We start from the raw sequence: 7,070 nt of genomic DNA, 5'->3' as shown, positions 1-7,070 counted from the left end.
CGTTCCCCCCCCTTTCCCTTCTCCCGCTTCTTCCCTGAAAGACAGAACCATGAGTCCATTCGGACTCGCTAACCGAGAGCACTTAAATCGCTACACGTAATTGCGTGGTACTCACCGGTATTTTGGATCGAGTGGAGGCGGAGAAGGTGCCAGAACGCGTTCGAAACACAGACAACAACAAGCCCAAAAATGCAGCCAGAGAGCAGTGGCTCCGGAGCCGACGCCATCTTTGAGTGAACCAGGAGCTTTGCGCGTGGGGGAGGGGGGAAACCGTCGGCGCTAGGGAGCGTCTGCAAAGTGCGAATCCGATGGGATAAGAAAGGGACTGCAGCGGGAGGAGAGAAGAAAGAGAGGCGGGGAGATACGGCTGCACACATCTGAAGGGCGAGTGTCCGCTGCTTCTGCGTGAAATGGAAGAAAGGGACAGATGGTAAAGCGAAGGGGGGAAAAAAGAAAAGAAAAGGCGATGTGGCGCGCTTAGGGAGCGTCTGAATGTTGCAGTCGCGCCTTGAGAAATCAAAGCGATGGAGTGTGTTTGTAATGTAGAGGGTATTTAAAGATCAAAGACGGCCCCTCCACACCTCCCATCGGGGTTCTGCGTAGCCATTCTGCTTCTGTTTCCAAGAGGAATCACAATGCAATGAAAAATGCATAAGCGCTCGTGACAAAGCAAATGTTTTTATTTTGGGTTGCTATGTAAACAATGCCTGCGAGAGTCACTGCTGCCAGAGAGCTTTATGTAAATTTCCCGCAGTGCCGACAGGTGACCCACGCCAGAGATGTTTTCAATTTAACACCCACTCGGGAAATGTGAAGCTATTGCAATCGTGCCATCAGAAGTCATTAATAGAATATTTATGACATGATGTAGTTGCGTTGTAATTGTTGTAATGTTTGAGCTGCGTGAATATATTAATATCATGAATGCATAATTACTATTCAGGGCATGCTCTAGACCATTCTTAAATCTTAGAAGAGGAAAACTTTAATCTGAATTAGTTAAGACTATCGTAATTATTTCATAATAGCCTTATGTAATAAACGTGCTTTTATTATTTGCAACATCTGTATTATTAAAAAATTCTGTTTGGATCATCATATCAGTTAATTGTTGACATCTGATACATCACCTGTGATTATAGTGCTGACTGACTTGTGTGAATGACCATGGCAGAAACCAGTGTTATATGCAATGAGCCAAAACATGTAAATGAAAGCCGAAATTAAGCTTATAAAATGCGGTCAGTGCATCTGCCATTAACTCATTAGTCAGTGGACCATTGCATGTTCATATCATATGTTTGCATGTATTACCTCCTGAGTAAAGTAAACTGAGGACTCGAAAGATATCCAGACAGCCAGCTTTAAATGTGTATACTTTATACATCTTTACAAACAGCAGTCAGGAAGTTATGAATGTTGCAGTCGTTCCTGTCTTGTTACGGACAGCTGTCAGATGCAGAGGTAGCTGGCAGGTGTGTTGTTTCAGGAACAGGAACTACTATAAGGGAACTGAATTCAGAATTTTAAATCAGCCTGGTTTTGGTCAGAGCTTGTGTATTTATAAATCAAGCTTTTTGGCTCACCTGTTGCTATTTGTGACCATTTGTTTTAAAGCTGTAGTCTTTTGAAAGAATTTAAAGTATTACATTTTGCATTTTTATGCATTTGGCAGATGCGTTTAAGTGACTTACATAGCATTCATTTTTTATTTCAGATTTCAGCTTTTGCGAATTGAGCCCATGACGCTCAACTGTTACTGTCAGTATCATCTAGACATTTTTACTGATACACAATCAAGGAGACAGATTTGCCCTCTTTGCTTTCTTTTTATTACTCTGGGCAAGATGAACATGAGACCTGACAGGCTTTGTGAGAAGTCTTCAACATACTTCTCAAATAATACCACTTATTTCAATGAACTGCAGTTATGAAGAGACATCATGCACAGCACAGTTACTTTGTATATACTCCGTTTTGAATAATATGATGTCCACTGATATATTATAAACTAATTTCACTACTAAAACCACTATGATGCTTTGACAAGCACACACAGTATCTTCCCCTTTCATCTTAAAAAAATAAATTGATAAAACTTGATAATATTCATGTTTCATGGTTCATTTGTGCCAACATGACTCAAAGGTACTATAACTCAACCAAAGCACCAATCTGACCAGATTAAAGTGTTTTTTTTTAGCCTCAGTATTTGTTAACTTTCTTTGGTTTCTTGCTTGGCTTTATGTTTAAAGGGTTTTTTAAGGTATAGTTCACCCAAAAATGAAAATTTGCTGAAAATGAACTCGTCTGAATCCGTAAAGAAATCTGCACAGATCAGGCACCGCTTACAAGTGAAAACACTCTAAAACAGATCTAAACCAATGCTGGTGGATTTTGATGTCATCACTGGAGGAAGCCCTATTATGGATTATAGTGGTATTTTGGCCAGAGGCGATTTGGGTTATTGTGATGTTTTTATCAGCTGTTTGGACTCTCATTCTGACGGCACCCATTCACTGCAGAGCATCCATTGCTGAGACACTGATGCAATGCTACATTTCTACAAATCTGATGAAGAAACAAACTCATCTACATCTTGGATGGCCTGAGGGGGGGAGTACATTTTCAACAAATTTTCATTGTTGGGTGAATTCCTTAAAGGGGTCATAGGATGCCCATTTTCCACAAGTTGATATGATTCTTTAGGGTCTTAATGAAAAGTCTGTAACATAGTTTGGTTAATATTTCTCAATGGTAGTGTAAAAAATGTGACGTCACACAGACAGGCATCTGAGATCGGCTCGATTTGAGAAAGGGGAAAACATTTAACCAGATTAAAAACACTGGGTGGATCTTTATCATTATAGGGTGGTTGTGTACACACACTGCCAACACACATTTCAGTTCAAACAACTTGTAAAAGTGCATGTACCATTATATGACCCCTTTCAAAACTCTGAAATACTCAGTAGCTCATTGATGCCTATGGGTTGTTCACCTCTAAAGTAATATTTAAAAATTCTTGTAGTCTTTTTTTCATGATGAATGAAAATGTAAATTTTGGGAGTCCTTCTAATATTTGAGTGTATGCTGGTGAAGGTGTGAAAACAGCATCATGTCAACATTCTCAAGGAATGAGGGGGCTGTGCTGTTTTCGAGTGCTACCAGCACTGTCACTATAGAAACACACACATATAAAAATAAATAAAGCTGTACTATGAGGAGGTAGCAATGGCATCTGAAAGACTTTCATAACACTATGTGGGCGAGCTGTAGCTGCCCTGCAGCACAGACTTCATCAAATAAAGATCGTCACAGTTTAATTAAAACATTTAGTTTAACTGTTGAGTCAGTCCCATTGTGATAAGCATGAAGTGTTAACTAGGATCAAAGCATGTTTATTTGGTAAATGAAAAGAAGTACAAGCACACAACTTGCAGTGGAATAGAAGAGCAGTACTAACCTTGTCTGCAACACAAAAGCAATTTGTACATACTTTTAGAGAAGATGATGTTATTTTGGGGGGTCATCTGTGTTGCTCCAAACCATACACTGAAAAACTGCGAGCACAATTCGGGTTAGAAAAACATCCTCTGACCTGTGCTAGTGTGTACTTGAGCTTTTAAAAGACCTCTGTCAAACACTGGTTTCTCTAATGTGGCTTTGTGGATAAAGATCGGGAGCAGTGAAAGCAGGTTGTAGGTTATAAGGGCAATCTTTGTACTTTGTATCATCATTGTGCCCTTAAGCAAGGCACTTAACCCTAGGTTGCTCCAGTGGGACCGTCCCTGTAACTTAAGATGCAATGCAGCACATATGTGCCATCACACTGTAAGTAAGTGGAATAAATTCCACCGGCCTTAGCTGATTGCTGATGAACACACTTTCTATTCTATTCTATTCTATTCTATTCTATGTATTTTATCTGTAACAGTGCAAATTGCTAAAAGAGATCCAAAATGTTAATCCAAAAATTAGAATTCTGTCATTATTTACTCACCCTCATGTCATTCCAAACCTGTATGACTTCCTTTCTTTTCTGAAACACAGAAGAAGATATTTTGAAGAACGTTGGGGTCAAAACAACATGACTTTCATTATGGACAAAAACCACAGTGAAAATGTTCAAAACTTTTGTGTTTCTGTTAAGTAGTGAATTCTGTAAATACTTCTTTCAAAATCAATGCAGTCGTCCCAGAAATTATTTTGACACCTAAATCACACTTAAAATTAACGCTTTGAATTAAATATCGAAATATCAAAATAAGTGACATTTCTCAAAACCAACCTGGCGGTGTTATGCAAATCTTCCCACATAGTGACGTAGGTATGTGGGGGTGTGTTAGAACGAGCCGTTTTAGGTAGGTGTGGCTGACTCTTAACTTTTATAAAGAATATCTCTTTGGATTTGAGACTTTAGTCTTTGCAACTTTACAAAGTTTTGATCTTCTTTATGCACCAAGAGCTTGTAACACTCTAAAGAGAAAGGAAAAATTGAAATCGCATCATATGACCCCTTTAAGCTCTGATTTTTAACCAGTTGGTCTCAAGATGATTTTTAGTGAATGTAAGTCATTTTAAGTTCACACAGAGTAACCACACACTTAAAAAAATATATGAAATTCATGGTAAAAGAAAAAAAAAAAAGGGCACCTGAGGTGGCCAAAGTCTGTTTTATACCTTGATAATATACTGACAACCACCTTAAAATCAAGAGACAGCCACATAATGAATCAGTTTTTCCACAAGCTCAGGTAAATACTAATCTATAGAAGATACATAACTAACAATTGGATTTAAAGTTTTTTCTCAGAACTTAGGTCTTGTCTACAATGGATCGGACACTGTTGAAGGGGGTTGGGGTGGATGATGACAGTCATGTCCACCACAGACATCCTTGGAACTCATTACTGCTTTTGTCCGTGTGAACCAGCAAGCTTTCTGCTGGGTCTGGCTCATGGCCAACTCTCAAACCCCAACTCCAGTCCCAAACCACTGCTCTCTACTTCTCCATAACACGCACACCCCTCCCATCCTGGAGCAGACGGAGACATACAACGGAAATTTCCAGAGATATGTGACTGAGAGAACATGCCCCCCACCCACTTCAACTAACCTATATGTTGGCTCGCACTTTATAGTCAACTCAACATGAATTCAAAACAGACCAGATTTACTTCCTTTATATGCTAGTGGTCACATTGTACATGAATCATGAGTGCATGTTATTCCAGTGTTTGTTTTCATGATCTTTCATGCCTTTACATTTTGGCAGACATCAAAGACAAAATTATGTTAAAAGAATAGTTCACCCAAAAAAAGAAAATTTGCTGAAAATTTACTTCCCCTTCTCAAGCCATCCAAGATAAGGATGAGTTTGTTTCTTCATCAGGTTTGTAGAAATGTAGCATTGCATCAGTGTCTCAGCAATGGATGCTCTGCAGTGAATGGGTGCCGTCAGAATGAGAGTCCAAACAGCTGATAAAAACATCACAATAATCCACACCACTCCAGTCCATCGGTTAATGTCTTGAGCTGCATGTTTATAAGAAACAAATCCATCATTAAGACGTGTTAACTTCAAACCATTGCTTCTCCAGTGAAAAAGTTGTCTCACCTCAACCAGGAGAGGAATCTGCACAGATCAAGCACTGATAACAAGTGAAAACAGTGCAAAAAGAGCTATAAACAAATATGTTGTGGATTTTTGAGTGAACTATTCCTTTAAGTAACAGACAAAAAAAAATATTCATTTGAGCTTTCCCGGAGGGCAGAAGCTCAAATGAATAAATGGCCTGATTCCTGGGACAAAAACTTGAAGAAAAAGGCCAAAATATGAAAATATCAAGTTGCACTCTATGGGCCAGTTTTACTAAACAGGGCAAATTAGCGCGAGAGCGCAATTCCAAAACAGCGCCGATGGGAGGGGAAATTTCTGCGTGTGATTTACTAACAATGCACAAATTAAAGAGCACACACGCAACATCTCATTACATATCGAACAACGCAATTATACCAAGCGCAGCGCAAATGAGCGTAGTCGCAAATAAAGAATAAAGAAATAAATATGCCACAGTACATTGAAAAGAACCGGATGCCAAAAATGAAGGTTTGCTAGAAGTTTTGATAGACTGGTATTCCAAGTCGTCTTTTATTTCTTCATCTGGCATTCAAAATAAATTAATATGTGTGGAAAAAAATCCTCTCCCTTCTACCACGCGCTCTCTGTTCTCTGCGGGGCCTCCTCCAGCAACAATAATTACAGCCATTTCAAGCGCAAAACATGTTTTTTTGGGTGTTAAATAATGGTGCAAATGCCAGTAATTTGACGAGCGCAAATGTAAAAACGTTGCATGATTCATATTCTCCTCCCATAACTTTTGCGTCTGAAAGGGAAACTCCTAAAAATGCATATTCAATAAGGTCAGGCGCAAAAATAACTGTGTCCACGCCTTTTCAGCGCTAATTCGTCGCTGCGCGTCTTTAGTAAAACCTGACTGTAGCTACAATTTTATGGAAGTTAAATGTGAACTTAAACGGTCCAGTTAAAACTAGTGCTCCTGAAACTGAAGTTTGGCCAGCTTGAGAGACCTATCCTCACTAACAACTCAATCCAAACCACTACAGACGGGGTTCAGCCCAAAGCCTGGAAGCAGAGAGCAGCTTCAGCAGGATCTCTCGGACACTATACTTCAGTTCTGTTTTTCCTTCTCAATCCCTCAAGTACACAGAAGTGCACTCCTCTTTCTAGCTCAAGTGTACTTCTGCCGGCTAGTGTTCATGTCCCCTTGTTGAGGAAACGGTTGACAATTCTGGAGGTTTGCAGTGATTTCAAAAGCAAATATTATGGTACAGTGTTCTGTGGTCTTGTGCTCAATATTAAGTTGTGCTTCCAACATATTTATTTTGCTTTTGTAATGTGACATTTCCAAGTAAATCAAGCCTAAAACATATTTAATGGGGAAAAGTGGTTACATATGGTGATTTTTTCCATCTGGAATTTATTGGATCCAGACTTGAATGTTACTGCTCCCCTATCTATCTATCCATCTATCTATCTATCTATC

General features: G+C 39.3%; 1 protein-coding gene across 1 annotated transcript in view; it reads right to left on the bottom strand.

The window, feature by feature from the left end:
• Positions 1 to 228, bottom strand: part of LOC107708249 (histone acetyltransferase KAT6A-like) — a 51,239-nt gene extending 51,011 nt beyond the window's left edge. The window contains exon 1 of the mRNA XM_016512430.1: positions 116 to 228. The gene's annotated coding sequence lies outside the window, so the exon portion shown is untranslated. The remainder of the gene's footprint in view (positions 1 to 115) is intronic.
• Positions 229 to 7,070: the final 6,842 nt, after the last annotated feature.

Source organism: Sinocyclocheilus rhinocerous, unplaced genomic scaffold (genome assembly GCF_001515625.1).
Source record: "Sinocyclocheilus rhinocerous isolate Xijiao unplaced genomic scaffold, SAMN03320098_v1.1 scaffold1436, whole genome shotgun sequence".
Classification (NCBI taxonomy): domain Eukaryota; kingdom Metazoa; phylum Chordata; class Actinopteri; order Cypriniformes; family Cyprinidae; genus Sinocyclocheilus; species Sinocyclocheilus rhinocerous.
This window is presented reverse-complemented; position numbering and strand designations above follow the sequence as displayed.